This window comes from Panulirus ornatus, chromosome 12, assembly GCF_036320965.1.
Source record: "Panulirus ornatus isolate Po-2019 chromosome 12, ASM3632096v1, whole genome shotgun sequence".
NCBI lineage: Eukaryota > Metazoa > Arthropoda > Malacostraca > Decapoda > Palinuridae > Panulirus > Panulirus ornatus.
This window is the reverse complement of record NC_092235.1, coordinates 3308659-3326301: the sequence shown is the minus strand read 5'-3', so window position 1 is coordinate 3326301 and position 17643 is coordinate 3308659. Positions and strand designations below refer to the sequence as shown.

At 43.5% G+C, this 17643-nt stretch overlaps 1 non-coding gene across 1 annotated transcript; it reads left to right on the top strand.

The window, feature by feature from the left end:
- Positions 1-2154: 2154 nt before the first annotated feature.
- Positions 2155-2226, top strand: TRNAV-GAC (transfer RNA valine (anticodon GAC)). Its single transcript has one exon. It is a non-coding gene; the product is annotated as a tRNA-Val (tRNA).
- The last annotated feature ends 15417 nt before the right edge of the window (positions 2227-17643 follow it).

The following is a 17643-nucleotide window of genomic DNA, read 5'->3' as shown; positions in this document are numbered from 1 at the left end:
CCCAGGGGCTACACACACACACACACACACACACCGCCCACTGACCTGACCACCGGCCGGTGGGTGGCTGTGGCCAACATGAACCCAGGGGCTACACACACACACACACACACACACACACCGCCCACTGACCTGACCACCGGCCGGTGGGTGGCTGTGGCCAACATGAACCCAGGGGCTACACACACACACACACACACACACACACACACACACCGCCCACTGACCTGACCACCGGCCGGTGGGTGGCTGTGGCCAACATGAACCCAGGGGCTACACCACACACACACACACACACACACACACAGAGCGGCGCCAGGCTGGAGGCGAGGCATCGTGACGTCACAGGCAAGTCCCTCCCCCCGCCAGATCCAAACATGTGTTGTGTCTGGTGATGGCGGTTCAAGATTTCCCACATTTATATTGATCTTTACATTATCATCCACTCCCAAAGTCACCTGGCATTCTTGTGTTTCAACAACAGACGTGATATATGCAACACCAGGCAAACATTGTACCATTATCTGATAGGTTAATTGGTGCACAATCAAGAACCAGTGAATTTCATCGCCGCCATAAGTAAGTAAGGAAGGTGACTTTAATGATGATAAATACGACCTGGTATGGCTGTGTCTACACACTACCGCCATCTGGTCAACATTGTACATACCAACATTTAAACTGTGACATTCAACCACAAGGTTTAAAGTCGCTCATGAAAACGCGAACTTAAAATCTATCCATTTAAATCTACCATTCATCAATAAACATTTAAACACCGTCATTTGAACGTAAACCTTCCAGTTGCGTTATTTTACCAGAGTCCTTTGAGATACGTTATATAAACACAAAACTTAAATGTACGTTAAGCTTGTGCAAACCATCATTGAATCTCAAACTTTTAAATTAGAATTGTAATGAAATTGCAAACTTTTAACTCTGTCAAATTACAGCTATTGTACAAAATGATTTGCTTAATTGACAAATTTTAATGTCAGTTAATTTAACGATATCCTTTGTGGTTCATCTTTGAAACACAAACCTTTAAACTTTGTCTCTAGAACTGAACACAACCATTAAGTTTCATAACTGGAATGGAAATTTGGATAATCTATCAAAATTCGTCATATAACGCGAACTTTTAAATCCTTCCATTCAGTTGGGCCGTTACTTGCCTGGCTGCCATTCATAATATGTCCTTTTATATTGTATGTTGACTACGCTCTCATTCATTCGTCATTTGGATCGTCTCACTGATATTCCATTCATAAACTTCATTCCTGCAGCTTATTTTTGACCGCCATGTTGCTTCCTCAAGGTTTATAATTCTTTGTGTATTTAATAATAGAAGATTCAATGATATTTCTCGTGGTACTGGAATTAGAGTTAATAATGCCATCTCAGTTATTAACTCTAACTCAAGTACCACGAGAAATATCATTGAATCTTCTATTACTGAATACACAAAGAATTATAATCTTAATATTAGTGATGGTCTATACAAATTGGATAACTTTAATGTTGATAAAATGAGTAAACAATTCACCTTCTTGTCCACATAATAAGTTTATGATACGCTTGTTGTCTGTCTTGGACAATCACATGTTTACCATATGGCGTCCTAGCTACGTCTCTTCGTTGTATATCAACTGACTGTTATATTTCTCTGTTGTGTCTCCCCTGATGATGTGAGTTTTACACGAAAGTGCACTTGGGAATTTATCGTGTTTATTTTCCCCGTGGAGTGCCTCATAAGAATATACTTGATCACGTGCAAAATTGCGATCTTTTTTTTTTTTTTTTTCTTTTTTTTCCAAAAGAAGGAACAGAGAAGGGGGTCAGGTGAGGATACTCCCTTAAAGGCCCAGTCCTCTGTTCTTAACGCTACCTCGCTATCGCGGTAAATGGCGAATAGTATGAAAAAAAAAAAAAATACATATATATATATATATATATATATATATATATATATATATATATATATATATATATATATATATATATATATATCCTTCAGTATGTTTACTTTCGATAATGAGGAACAGAAGAAGGAGCCAAACAAGTAAATTTCGTCAAAGACATTTCTCTTTTCTTAACGATGCCTCGCAAAGATTTTCATTAATTCAAATTGAAGAAACAGACGTATTTTCTATTGTCTGGTTAGCTCAGTGGTAGAGCGTGAGTCTGACACACTCAAGGTCGTGGGTTCGAGACCCACACCAGACATAATTTTTGTCTTTTTCTTTTTTCATTTTGTCCGCATCACATGTGTGCAACATTCAGTATCTTTGTCCAACGTTATAGTGAAGATCTTCACAATAAATTGTGGTTTTCGACCTTATCTGAAAGGGTCAGGTCCACCAAGACGTCCTTGAAATCTTCCAGAAGCTTCTGGCGATCCTCCTCCAACTGCTGGGCACATCAGAGTTAACATGGGCCGGACATCGGTTGTGGAACGACTTAATCTGCTTCCGGTAGTTAGCAGGGATGATAATGAGGGCTCTGACCTCATACCAGGTCAGCTTAGTTCCAGTCTATTACTTAGTTCCAGTCTATTGCTTAGTTCCAGTCTATTGCAACGACAATAAAAAAGTAAAACTCATTTCTTCGTGGAAAATTGAGAGGAAAACACGACAGCAACATGGAGATTTACTGTGGTTATTTTGCCGGCTAGTCGGCAACGGTCGGTCAAACACTATTTTGCCGTGGTAATCTCAGTGCCTCATATAATACTAAGTCCAAAAAAATGTTCTTGGGGGCGTAGCTCAGTGGTAGAGCACTCGCTTGGCATGCGAGGGGACCCGGGTTCAAACCCCGGCGCTTCCATTTTTGTTATTTGGGAAATTCATTGTTTTCAGTCTTATATATATATATATATATATATATATATATATATATATATATATATATATATATATATATATATATATATCGTCCGATCAGGGAAGTTAAGCAACGTCGGGTCTGGTTAGTACTTGGATGGGTGACCGTCTGGGAACACCAGATGCTGTTATCCCTGGGGATAGAGAAGAAAGTATACTTGCCTCGTATTCCCTGCGTGTCGTACAAGGCGACTAAAATGGGAGGGAGCAAAAGGAAGGAAATCCTTTACTCTCATTTTCAATTTTTCAAAAGACGGAACAGAGAAGACATAAAGATATTTTAAAGATGTGACTAATATAAGATATAAGAATGAATGGAAGATACGGATGTAGCTGAAACAAGGAGTAATGAAGATTAGGGTGCAATGAAAATTATTCTGTAGTGAAGATAAATGTATATGTTAAAATCTTGTATCGAACATCAAGAAGTAATGATAATGATGAGAGTGTAGTGACGATGAGGGTTTAGTTAGGGAGACGTTACAATTGCCTTTACAATGATACTAAGGAGGCAACACAATGAGGAACACAAACTTTCCAAAGCTACGTTCAAGTCAGACTTTGAACTAAGTTCGGTAAACAGAAGGATGATGTTAAGATGAGAGTGTAGCGAGGAAGAGTATAGTGATGATAAGGATATTGTCAAGATAGGTTGTAGTGAAGATACGAATGTAGTGAAGATACGAATTTAGTAGAGATGAGGGTTATTAAAGAGTAAAGTTTATTCAAAATGATTATGTAGTGAAGATAAGAACTACTTTTAGTGAACATCAGGGAGTGCAATGATGATGGTATGGTAGAAATAACGGTGTAGTGAAGAAGAGGGTATAGCGAAGATATATTTAGTGAAAATAAGCTAGTAGTGAAGATACACGTTAGTGAATATGAGGTTGTATTGATCTGATCCCCCAAATCCTCCAAACTACGTTCAAGGGCGGATCCAAAGCCAACCGAAAAGGCTATTTCTCTGTGTATTGTTAGTGGTGGTGGTGGTGTGTAGGTGTGTGTAATCATCTACTTGCGCTGTATTAGGAGGGAGGTTTACACTCGTGGGGCCCCGTGTAAGTACGTTGTTTGAGTGAGCGGGTAAAATCTAAAGCCTTCCTTGAAACCAGCTTAGTCAAGATAAGGTCATATGAAGATGAGGTTGTAGTGAAGATTATGATAAGCCTTGCATAGTGAAGATAAAGGGATCAAGGAGAGGAGATGTAGTAAAGAAGATTATAGTGAACACAAAAGGATTCAAGCTACGTGCAGGGTCAGCATACGGGCTTGAACTTACATTTTAGGTCAAAGGCATCACCAGTACACCCCGGCCAGCATTAAAGTTTATCCGTACACACACACACACACACACACACACAGAAAGTAACTATTATTCAACAATGATTTCCCAAAAGCCATTTACCTCATATCCTTTTATTTCGATGCTGGAAAATGGCTAAATTTTCGTTAAAGTGTTTTTTGTCTTAGTATTTATGATGATTTATTGATTCAAAAAGTATTGGTATATCGAAACTATTTAGATGCTTCAACATCTCTAGCCATCTTCACTACACTCTCAACACCATTGGCCATCTTGACTATTTCTTCGACACCTTTAGATTTCATCAAATAATGATCGCAACAAAACTAAATGAATCCGTCTACATATCCGGATTTGTATGGGATTTAATCTGGATAGATCTGGTTATGTGACGTCACACGACCCAGGGGTATATAAGGCCGGCGGCGAGAGAAGTGTAATCATTTGAGGATGGGATTCCGTACCGACAACATCTCCTCTCACACTCTCCGGCAAGAAGAAAATTTGGTAAGTGCACCTCAGGCCGGAGTCAAAATGAGTGTTCCAGTCGTAAAGTTGACCCAGAAGGATGTAAATGACCTGGTGGTTATGAGAGAGGTGGGTCGGGGAGGCAACGCCAAGATTGAAACGGTGTTGTTCCGTGGATCGTGTTGCGTCATCAAAAGCCTTCTGGACGGAGTGAGTTGGAAAAGTCTTATGGATGAAGCCGACATTCACAGGAGACTGGCTGGGGCTGGAGGAGCCCCTCTACTTCGAGCAGTGTGCCGCAACCCCCCACTGATCATCTTAAGCCACACTGGCCAGCCTTATGATAAGTACATGAGAACATGTCGGTCGGACGAGGAACTGGTCGAGTCCGCCATCATGGTCGCTCGTCGGCTGATGGAAATCCAAAAGAAAAACATTGTCCATAATGACGTCAAGGTCGAGAATGTGACGGTGACGATGGGTGAGAAGCCAGAGTTTCACATCATCGACTTCGGCTTGAGCGTTAAGAAGGGAAGCTGCGTTGAGTACAATGTTCCTGACCTGTGGTTGGCCCCTGAGGTCAGGGAGCGCAAGCCGGTCTCCCCAGCCAGTGACGTCTTCTCTTTTGGGCATCTAATGAGACACGTGTCCATCCTGGTCAGGAAGCAGGGTGTGCGGGAAAGCCTCCAGGATCTTTACCAAACAGCGACCCACAGCGACCCCTCAGAGAGACCAGCTCTGCCACTTATTATTGGTGAGCTGAAGAAGGTGATGAGGTCAGTCCGCCGGAGGCGTACCAGAGGAGGGGGCCAACGGAACCAGAGGAAGGGCAGGAAATGAGGTGCCCTTCCTCAACTATCTACCTCACAATAAGAACTTTGTTTTAGAGGAAATTATTATTTTTACATATCTTAAAACGGGAAAGACCTTTATTTTAGAGGAAATTAAAATATTTATTTAAAACGGGAAAAAATTATGGAACTCGACATGCAACCACCTCCTCGTGGTGAGTTCTGGGTGATAAGAGATCAAACATCTCTTATCAGCTAAGAGTTGCATACAAACGTATTTCCTGATAAGTAAAAGACAACTGGATAATGTTCTTATGATCTTAAATGTTCTTAGAGTCTGGCTAGTGTTATCTTGGAGATCTTCTATCCCCTACGGCTCGGGCTGGGCCCAGACTGCATCATGGACAACGATAAATGATCTTAGCCTAGCTATAATGGACAACGATAAATGATCTTAGCCTAGCTGTAATGGACAACGATAAATAATCTTAGCCTGGGCATCAAGGCCCATTTTTGGTCGTCCATCATAAATTTGCACGTTATTTTAATATCATTAGTAGTTTTAACTTTATAAGACTGACTTGGTTCAGTTGTATGTTTTCAACCAAGAAAAATTGAAGTGTCCCAAGCATTTAGAAATGGCATTTGTACTACTTAACTCTCGATGTTTGTGAAAACATGTGAGATAACCACGACTGAGCAGCTTTCCTGTGTGCTGTGAATTTATTACCTTCCTTTTTCCTCTCTCTCTCTCTCTCTCTCTCTCTCTCTCTCTCTCTCTCTCTCTCTCTCTCTCTCTCTCTCTCTCTCTCTCTCTCTCTCTCTCTCTCTCTCTCTCTCTCTCTCTCTCTCTCTCTCTCTCTCTCTCTCATTCTGATCAAAATATTCGATATTATGAGATTCAATGTAACCAAACTTCTGAATTTCTTCTTTGTCTTGTAAAGTGGATTATGGGGTTTTGTTGATATATATATATATATATATATATATATATATATATATATATATATATATATAGCGTGGGCTATGGATAGAGTTGTGCGCAGGAGGGTGGATGTGCTGGAAATGAGATGTTTGAGGGCAATATGTTGTGTGAGGTGGTTTGATCGAGTAAGTAATAATAGGGTAAGAGAGATGTGTGGTAATGAAAAGAGTGTAGTTGAGAGAGCAGAAGAGGGTGTTTTGAAATGGTTTGGGCACATGGAGAGAATCAGTGAGGAAAGATTGACCAAGAGGATATATGTGTCAGAGGTGGAGGGAACGAAGAGAAGTGGGAGACCAAATTGGAGGTGGAAAGATGGAGTGAAAAAGATTTTGGGTGACTGGGGCCTGAACATGCAGGAGGGTGAAAGTCGTGCAAGGAACAGAGTGAATTGGAACGATGTGGTATACCGGGGTCGACGTGCTGTCAATGGATTGAACCAGGGCAAGTTAAGCGTCTGGGATAACCATGGAAAGTTCTGTGGGGCCTGGATGTTTAAAGGGAGCTGTGGTTTCGGTGCATTATTACATGACAGCTAGAGACTGAGTGTGAACGAATGGGGCCTTTGTTGTCTTTTCCTAGCGCTGCCTCGCACACATGAGGGGGGAGGGGGATGTTATTCCATGTGTGGCGAGGTGGCGAAGGGAGTAAATAAAGACAGAAAGTATGAAGTATGTACATGTGTATATATGAATATGTCTGTGTGTGTATATATATAAGTACATTGAGATATATAGGTATGTATTTTGCGTGTGTGGACGTGTATGTATATACATGTGTATGGGGGTGGGTTGGGAAATTTCTTTCGTTTGTTTCCCTGCGCTACCTCGCTGACGCGGGAGACAGCGACAAAGCAAAATAAATAAAAAAGTAAATATGTATATATATATACATATATACATTTTTAAATATATATATATATATATATATATATATATATATATATATATATATATATATATATATATATATATATATATATATATATATATATATATACATATATATATATTTATATATATATATATATATATATATATATATATATATATATATATATTATCCCTGGGGATAGGGGAGAAAGAATACTTCCCACGTATTCCCTGCGTGTCGTAGAAGGCGACTAAAAGGGGAGGGAGCGGGGGGCTGGAAATCCTCCCCTCTCACTTTTTTTTTTTTAATTTTCCAAAAGAGGGAACAGAGAAGGGGCCCAGGTGAGGATATTCCCTCAAGGGCCTAGTCCTCTGTTCTCAACGCTACCTCGCTAATGCGGGAAATGGCGAATAGTATGAAAGAAAGAAAGAAATATATATATATATATATATATATATATATATATATATATATATATATATATATATATATATATATATATATATATATATGTGTGTGTGAGTGTGTGTGTGGAAATGAAAAGAGCGTGGTTGAGAGAGAAGAAGAGGTGTTTTGAAATGGTTTAGGCACATGGAGAGAATGAGTGAGGAAAGATTGACCAAGAGGATATATGTGTCAGAGGTGGAGGGAACGAGGAGAAGTGGGAGACCAAATTGGAGGTGGAACGATGGAGTGAAAAAGATTTTGTGTGATCGGGGCGTGAACATGCAGAAGGGTGAAATGAGGGCAAGGAATAGAGTGAAATGGATCGATGTGGTATACCGGGGTTGACGTGCTGTCAGTGGATTGAATCAGGGCATGTGAAGCGTCTGGGGTAAACCATGGAAAGCTGTGTAGGTATGTATATTTGCGTGTGTGGACGTGTAGGTATATACATGTGCATGGGGGTGGGTTGGGCCATTTCTTTCGTCTGTTTCCTTGCGCTACCTCGGAAACCCGGGAGACAGCGACAAAGCAAAAAAAGAAAACAAAACAAAAAAAAAAAATATATATATATATATATATATATATATATATATATATATATATATATATATATATATATATATATATATTCATTTATTTGTTTATTTATTTATTTTGCTTTGTCGATGTCTCCCGCGTTTCCGAGGTAGCGCAAGGAAACAGACGATAGAATGGCCCAACCCGCCCATATACAGATGTATATACATACACGTCCACACGCGCAAATATACATACCTATACATCTCAATGTACACATATATATACACACACAGACATATACACATATACACATGTACATAGTTCATACTGTCTGCCTTTATTTGTTCCCATCGCCACCTCGCCACACATGGAATAGCAACCCCCTCCCCCCTCATGTGTGCGAGGTAACGCTGGGAAAAGACACAAAAGGCCCCATTCGTTCACACTCAGTCTCTAGCTGTCATGCAATAATGCACCGAAACCACAGCTCCCTTTCCACATCCAGGCCCACACAACTTTCCATGGTTTACCCCAGACGGTTCACATGCCCTGGTTCAATCCATTGACAGCACTTCGACCCCGGTATACCACATCGTTCCATTTCACTCTATTCCTTGCACGCCTTTCACCCTCCTGCATGTTCAGGCCCCGATCACTCAAAATCTTTTTCACTCAATCTTTCCACCTCCAATTTGGTCTCCCACTTCTCCTCGTTCCCTCCACCTACGACACATATATCCTCTTGGTCAATCTTTCCTCACTCATTCTCTCCATGTGACCAAACCATTTCAAAACACCCTCTTCTGCTCTCTCAACCACACTCTTTTTATTTCCACACATCTCTTTTACCCTTACATTACTTACTCGATCATACCACCTCACACCACATATTGTCCTCAAACATATCATTTCCAGCACATCCACCCTCCTCCGCACAACTCTATCCATAGCCCACACCTCGCAACCATGCAACATTGTTGGAACCACTATTCCTTCAAACATAACCATTTTTGCTTTCCGAGATAATGTTCTCGACTTCCAAACATTCTTCAAGGCTCCCAGGATTTTCGCTCCCTCCCCCACCCTATGATTCACTTCCGATTCCACGGTTCCATCCGCTGCCAGATCCACTCCCAGATATCTAAAACACTTTACTTCCTCCAGTTTTTCTCCATTCAAACTTACCTCCCAATTGACTTGACCCTCAACCCTACTGTACCTAATAACCTTGCTCTTATTCACATTTACTCTTAACTTTCTTTTTTCACACACTTTACCAAAGTCAGTCACCAGCTTCTGCAGTTTCTCACATGAATCAGCCACCACCGCTGTATCATCAGCGAACAACAACTGACTCACTTCCCAAGCTCTCTCATCCACAACAGACTGCATACTTGCCCCTTTTTCCAAAACTCTTGCATTCACCTCCCTAACAACCCCATCCATAAACAAATTAAACAACCATGGAGACATCACACACCCCTCCCGCAAACCCATATTCACTGAGAACCAATCACTTTCCTCTCTTCCTACACGTACACATGCCTTACATCCTAGATAAAAACTTTTCACTGCTTCTAACAACTTGCCTCCCACACCATATATTCTTAAAACCTTCCACAGAGCATCTCTATCAACTCTATCATATGCCTTCTCCAGATCCATAAATGCTACATACAAATCCATTTGTTTTTCTAAGTATTTCTCACATACATTCTTCAAAGCAAACACCTGATCCTCACATCCTCTACCACTTCTGAAACCACACTGCTCTTCCCCAATCTGATGCTCTGTACATGCCTTCACCCTCTCAATCAATACCCTCCCATATAATTTACCAGGAATACTCAACAAACTTATACCTCTGTAATTTGAGCACTCACTCTTATCCCCTTTGCCTTTGTACAATGGCACTATGCAAGCATTCCGCCAATCCTCAGGCACCTCACCATGAATCATACATACATTAAATAACAATACAGTCACCCCCTTTTTTAATAAATTCCACTGCAATACCATCCAAACCTGCTGCCTTGTCGGCTTTCATCTTCCGTAAAGCTTTTACTACCTCTTCTCTATTTACTAAATCATTTTCCCTAACCCTCTCACTTTGCACACCACCTCGACCAAAACACCCTATATCTGCCACTCTATCATCAAACACATTCAACAAACCTTCGAAATACTCACTCCATCTCCTACTCACATCACCACTACTTGTTAATCACATCCCCATTAGCCCCCTTCACTGAAGTTCCCATTTGCTCCCTTGTCTTACGCACTTTATTTACCTCCTTCCAAAACATCTTTTTGTTCTCCCTAAAATTTAATGATACTCTCTCACCACAACTCTCATTTGCCCTCTTTTTCACCTCTTGCACCTTTCTCTTGACCTCCTGTCTCTTTCTTTTATACCTCTCCCACTCATTTGCATTTTTCCCTTCAAATATCGTCCAAATGCCTGTCTCTTCTCTTTCACTAATAATCTTACTTCTTCATCCCACCACTCACTACCTTTTCTAATCAACCCACCTCCCACGCTTCTCATGCCACAAGCATCTTTTGCGCAAGCCATCACTGCTTCCCTAAATACATCCCATTCCTCCCCCACTCCCCTTACCTCCTTTGTTCTCACCTTTTTCCATTCTGTACTCAGTCTCTCCTGGTACTTCCTCACACAAGTCTCCTTCCTAAGCTCACTTTCTCTCACCACTCTCTTCACCCAACATTCTCTCTTCTTTTCTGAAAACCCCCACAAATCTTCACCTTCGCCTCCACAAGATAATGGTCAGACATCCCTCCAGTTGCACCTCTCAGCACATTAACATCCAAAAGTCTCTCTTTCGTGTGTCTATCAATTAACACGTAATCCAATAACGCTCTCTGGCCATCTCTCCTACTTACATAAGTATACTTATGTATATCTCGCTTTTTAAACCAGGTATTCCCAATCACCAGTCCTTTTTCAGCACATAAATCTACAAGCTCTTCACCATTTCCATTTACAACACTGAACACTCCATGTATACCAATTATTCCCTCAACTGCCACATGACTCACCTTTGCATTCAAATCACCCATCACTATAACCCGGTCTCGTGCATCAAAACCACTAACACACTCATTCAGCTGCTCCCAAACACTTGCCTCTCATGATCTTTCTTCTCATGCCCAGGTGCATATGCACCAATAATCACCCATCTCTCTCTATCAACTTTCAGTTTTACCCATATCAATCTAGAATTTACTTTCTTACACTCTGTCGCATACTCCCACAACTCCTGATTCAGGAGTAGTGCCACTCCTTCCCTTGATCTTGTCCTCTCACTAACCCCTGACTTTACTCCCAAGACATTCCCAAACCACTCTTCCCCTTTACCCTTGAGCTTCGTTTCACTCAGAGCCAAAACATCCAGGTTCCTTTCCTCAAACATGCTACCTATCTCTCCTTTTTTCTCATCTTGGTTACATCCACACACATTTAGACACCTCAATCTGAGCCTTCGAGGAGGATGAGCACTCCTCGCGTGACTCCTTCTTCTGTTTCCCCTTTTAGAAAGTTAAAATACAAGGAGGGGAGGGTTTCTGGCCCCCCCGCTCCCGTCCCCTTTAGTCGCCTTCTACGACACGTGAGGAATGCGTATGTATATATATATATATATATATATATATATATATATATATATATATATATATATATATATATATATATATTGCGGAGGAAATTTTTAAAAACATTTTGTTGTTTCAGAATTTAGACATGAATCTAGGTATATTTTCGCCACTGACTAAGATTATGACCTTCATTTCCTTCTAGGAGATACAGTTTTTCAGATAATGCACTTATCAATAAATGAACCTGTCATGAGCATAGGTAGTTCTAAGTGGAGCTTAAAATGTTGTGCTTCTACACAATGGCAACAAATATGGATCACTCCCAATTGGTGGTTCAACTATGATGAGTGAACAGCAGGACACAATCGTGCTGGTCTTACACAAGATATCATACCACCATGACCAATGGTTAATGTGTGTGGATCTTAAGATGGTGACTTTTCTCCTGGGTCAGCAGAGTGGGTACAACAAGTAGCCCTGCTTTATCTGTCTCTGGGATAGTAGAGCTGAGGATGAGCACTGGCTGAGAAAACAATGGTCTCTGAGAGAAAACATGTTGGTTGGAGACAAGAATGTAATGGCAGAACCCTTGGTTGACGGAGATAAGATCATTGTACCACCACTGCACATCAAACTAGGTTTAATGAAACAGTTTGTGAAGGTTTGGAACAAAGAAGGACACTCTGCTTTGACTACACAGGCAGAAAATGTCCAGCGCTGATCATGGAGAAGGTGAAGGCAGGTATTGTCGACGGGTCACAAATCATGGAACTCATGAAAGACCCACATTTCCAAGATTCAATGACCAATGTTGAGGCAGAGGCATGGTCTTCGTTCACTGTGGTTGTAAGGAATTGTCTTGGTCACCATAAAGCAGATAACTACCCTGAACTAGTGGAGAACCTGCCATCTTCTTTCCCTCAACTTGGCTGTAAAATGAACATCAAAGTGCATTACCTCCACACCCACTTGGCCAGACAACCTAAGTGAGGAACTGGCTCAACCATTCCACCAAGATTTAAGAACCATGGAAGAAAGATCCCGGGGACACTGGGATACCCATACCTGGGACACTGAGATACCCATACCTGGGACACTGGGATACCCATACCTGGGACACTGGGATACCCATACCTGGGACACTGGGATACCCATACCTGGGACACTGGGATACCCATACCTGGGACACTGAGATACCCATACCTGGGACACTGGGATACCCATACCTGGGACACAGGGATACCCATACCTGGGACACTGGATACCCATACCTGGGACACTGGGATACCCATACCTGGGACACTGGGATACCCATACCTGGGACACTGGGATACCCATACCTGGGACACTGGGATACCCATACCTGGGACACTGGGATACCCATACCTGGGACACTGGGATACCCATACCTGGGACACTGGGATACCCATGTGATGGTGGATCAGTGCTGGATCATTGCAGGTGATTGTGGTGGGTCAGGTGAGCTCAAACGTGAGATGTGTGAGTACATGAACATTGTATCAATGATGATATATAACTTTCTATATTTGTTTCACCATTATCTGTGGATGTCATCATCATCATCATTTAATCATAAATCAACAAGTGCTACTTGTATGAAGCCATTTCTCTTGATCAAAAAGGCAACAATAATGATTTGTTGTCATGCACGATGGTTGTATGTGACACAACAATTACTGGTATCATATCATTATATCTCGATAACCAGACATGATAAACTGAGGAGGCCATATTTAGAATCAACCACCAAAATGGACCTAAAAACACGACTAACATCTCAGCCACCAAATTGTGTGTTCCCGCGCGCGCCCGCCATATATTTGGTATAGCAGATGTCACGTTGGGTCAAGACCTGGATGATGATGATGATGATGACGTCATGATGTGGTGGTGTTGACGTCATCATCAGTGATGATGATGATGATCATGACGTCATGATGTGGTGGTGTTGACGTCATCAGTGATGATGATGATGATGACGTCACCAAGGGTGATGTGGAGGTGTTGACGTCATCAGTGATGATGATGATGATGACGTCAGCAAGTGTCATGTGGTGGTGTTGACGTCATCAGTGATGATGATGATGATGACGTCAGCAAGTGTGATGTGGTGGTGTTGACGTCATCAGTGATGATGATGATGATGATGATGATGATGATGATGATGATGATGACGTCATGATGTGGTGTTGACGTCATCATCAGTGATGATGATGATGATGATGATGACGTCATGATGTGGTGTTGACGTCATCATCAGTGATGACATGGTGTGGCAAGTCTGGATTCATGTTCAGTGGGGTTCAGGTCAGGTCAGGTCAGGTCAGGTCAGGGATGTGGTTGGGTGGGCGGGGCAACATTGCCCAGTGGGGCTCAAACCACACCTTAACACCCCGACCCACCCAACCACCCACCCACCCACCCACCGACCCACCCACACCTGTGGATGGGGCAGTTGTCGTGGACGACCAGGTCAAATGGCTCCGGCTCTTGGTTGTGGCCCAACCTGACCTGCTGCTGTACGGGGCGCCCGTCAGTAGAGAACGTTTTCTCATCACAGAAAACGACCAGCTGCCAGAAGGAGAGCAGCTGGTCGACCTACTACACCAGCTGTACCATCCTCCTCTGCTACATGTTATGTGGCTCACCCTGGCTGGCTGGGTGGCTGGCTGGCTGGGTGGCTGGCTGGCTGAGTGGCTGGCTGGCTGGCTGGGTGGCTGTTAGTGATGTGTGTGGGTGGGTGTGAGTGCAGGTCAGCCTGGGTGGGTGGGTGTGAGTGCAGGTCAGCCTGGGTGGGTGGGTGGGTGGGTGTGAGTGCAGGTCAGCCAGGGTGGGTGGGTGGGTGGGTGTGAGTGCAGGTCAGCCAGGGTGGGTGGGTGGGTGGGTGTGAGTGCAGGTCAGCCTGGGTGGGTGGGTGGGTGTGAGTGCAGGTCAGCCTGGGTGGGTGAGTGGGTGGGTGTGAGTGCAGGTCAGCCTGGGTGGGTGTGAGTGCAGGTCAGCCTGGGTGGGTGGGTATGAGTGCAGGTCAGCCTGGGTGGGTGGGTGTGAGTGCAGGTCAGCCTGGGTGGGTGGGTGTGAGTGCAGGTCAGCCTGGGTGGGTGGGTGGGTGTGAGTGCAGGTCAGCCTGGGTGGGTGGGTGGGTGTGAGTGCAGGTCAGCCTGGGTGGGTGGGTGTGAGTGCAGGTCAGCCTGGGTGGGTGGGTGGGTGGGTGTGAGTGCAGGTCAGCCTGGGTGGGTGTGAGTGCAGGTCAGCCTGGGTGGGTGGGTGTGAGTGCAGGTCAGTCTGGGTGGGTGGGTGGGTGGGTGTGAGTGCAGGTCAGCCTGGGTGGGTGGATGGGTGTGAGTGCAGGTCAGCCTGGGTGGGTGGGTGGGTGTGAGTGCAGGTCAGCCTGGGTGGGTGGGTGTGAGTGCAGGTCAGCCTGGGTGGGTGGGTGGGTGTGAGTGCAGGTCAGCCTGGGTGGGTGGGTGGGTGTGAGTGCAGGTCAGCCTGGGTGGGTGGGTGGGTGGGTGTGAGTGCAGGTCAGCCTGGGTGGGTGGGTGGGTGTGAGTGCAGGTCAGCCTGGGTGGGTGGGTGGGTGTGAGTGCAGGTCAGCCTGGGTGGGTGTGAGTGCAGGTCAGCCTGGGTGGGTGGGTGTGAGTGCAGGTCAGCCTGGGTGGGTGGGTGGGTGTGAGTGCAGGTCAGCCTGGGTGGGTGGGTGGGTGTGAGTGCAGGTCAGCCTGGGTGGGTGTGAGTGCAGGTCAGCCTGGGTGGGTGGGTGGGTGTGAGTGCAGGTCAGCCTGGGTGGGTGGGTGGGTGTGAGTGCAGGTGTCCCATCTTACAACGCTAACTTGGTGTCCACAATATTTCTTGCCACAACCAATGTGTCTAATAGCCATCATCTTCCTGGCCCATCTTTCTGGGTCATGTTTACACCATCATTAATGTTCATCATCATCATCATCACTACACATACATGATGATGATCATGATGATAATGATATATTAACATTGTCATTTGAACAAGGTCAGGTACTCACGTGAGCATAAGACAACTTCTCTCACATTATATGAGTCGCCAATACAGCCGCCGCCATTAATGTCACCTAAAATAACGCCATCATTACTAATATTGTTGACTATATTTTGACCACCATCCAGGATGGTAGTGAACCACTGTGGGTGGCTGATGAGGCTCACCTGCCACAACACTAACAATACTCCAGCTACAACACACCTGGTGACGTCAACCTCCATGACGTCATCACTCCAGCAGGTACATTGCCTCAAGTAGTGACGTCATAGTCTGCAAAATGTTTTGGACAAATATCGCGGTATCTGGCAACTACCTCCTCCCCTCGCGTCCCCAGGTCTTCTTTGTCTTTGCAGAGTTTCTCTTAATAAAAAGCAATTCATAAATCCGTATTTTAAGTTTCATTCATTTTATAAGGTGGATGTGCTAGCTGACGCTGCCGCCTGTGATGCCAATGAACCAATAATGATGATAGATAAGTCCCTTCCAAGGAGGGGCAGGAAAAGAGAGGGGGGAAAGAGCAAGAATTGTTAGAGGAAGTGAATTTTAGAGGGAGGAAAAGAGCCAGGCTTAACCCAGCTTGCATAGGAAAAATAGGTTAAGAAGGGCGGAGATGATGAGTGGAGGGCAAGGTTTTATTTTAGTTATCTATTTATTCATTTTTTTTTATCACTTTATGTTATCTTATTTTTCTGTATTTTTATTTTTATTATTTATCTATTTTTTTTTTTCTTCAAGGGATATAGGAGGAGATGGATCGTATCTCTGGCCGATGGACACTGATTTTACCAAGGCGTTTCCCGCACGGACTTAGCAGCAAGATCTATATAGGTTTTTAGTTTTGTAATATATTGGCACTGGATGTTGTCCAGGTTGTATATTAAACATGTTACCTGGGTGATCTATTCCCAGGAGATTGTTGAAGTAATCAATCCAGTGAGTATGATGTATTTGAAATCGCTCTACTTGTCTTTCAAACAATATCCTCCAGTAGATGTTTAGAGGAGGGATTCGTGCTCTCTCGTGAAGTTCTGTGTTCCTGATGAACTCGTGCCATTTGATGTTAAAAACCCAACGTAGAGCTTTGTTCTGAATGATTTGGAGTGCACGGATGTTGGATTTGGCTCCGAGTTCCAGAGCTGAAGGGGCGTATGTGATAAGAGGTCGTATTAATGCTTTGTAGAGGTGCAATTTGGTTTTGAATTGCGCCTCTCTGAATCTATACAATTTTGCGAGCTCCGCTCTCGCAATAGCCGCTCTAGACTGTATATGTCGGTTCATTCTCAGGTGTACATCATAGTTTAGGCCCAGGACAGTGTTGGTGTTTGAGATGGGAATGGGTAAATGTCGGTGTATACGGGAGTGTAGGTAGACATTAGTTACGTTGTATCTCTGACGTACATTAAAGTAGGATATGTTGGATTTTGCAGGATTTGTTTTAATCCTCCATTTTAACTCCCAGAGAGAAACGTGGTCAATTTCCTGTTGGGTTCTATTGATTAAGTGTGTGAGGGTTCTGGTTCTGATTAGCTGTGTGACATCATCTGCATATTGGAGAGTGATGGAGTCCAGGTGTATAGGATTGGGAAGATCATTTGTGTAGAGTGTGTAGAGAGTGGGGGCCAGCACGGAGCCTTGGGGTACACCGGCATTAAGGAAGAAGTAGTTTGAGTAAATGTTTCTGTATTTGATTCGGGTTTTTCTGTTGCTAAGATAGTTAGAGAGAAGCT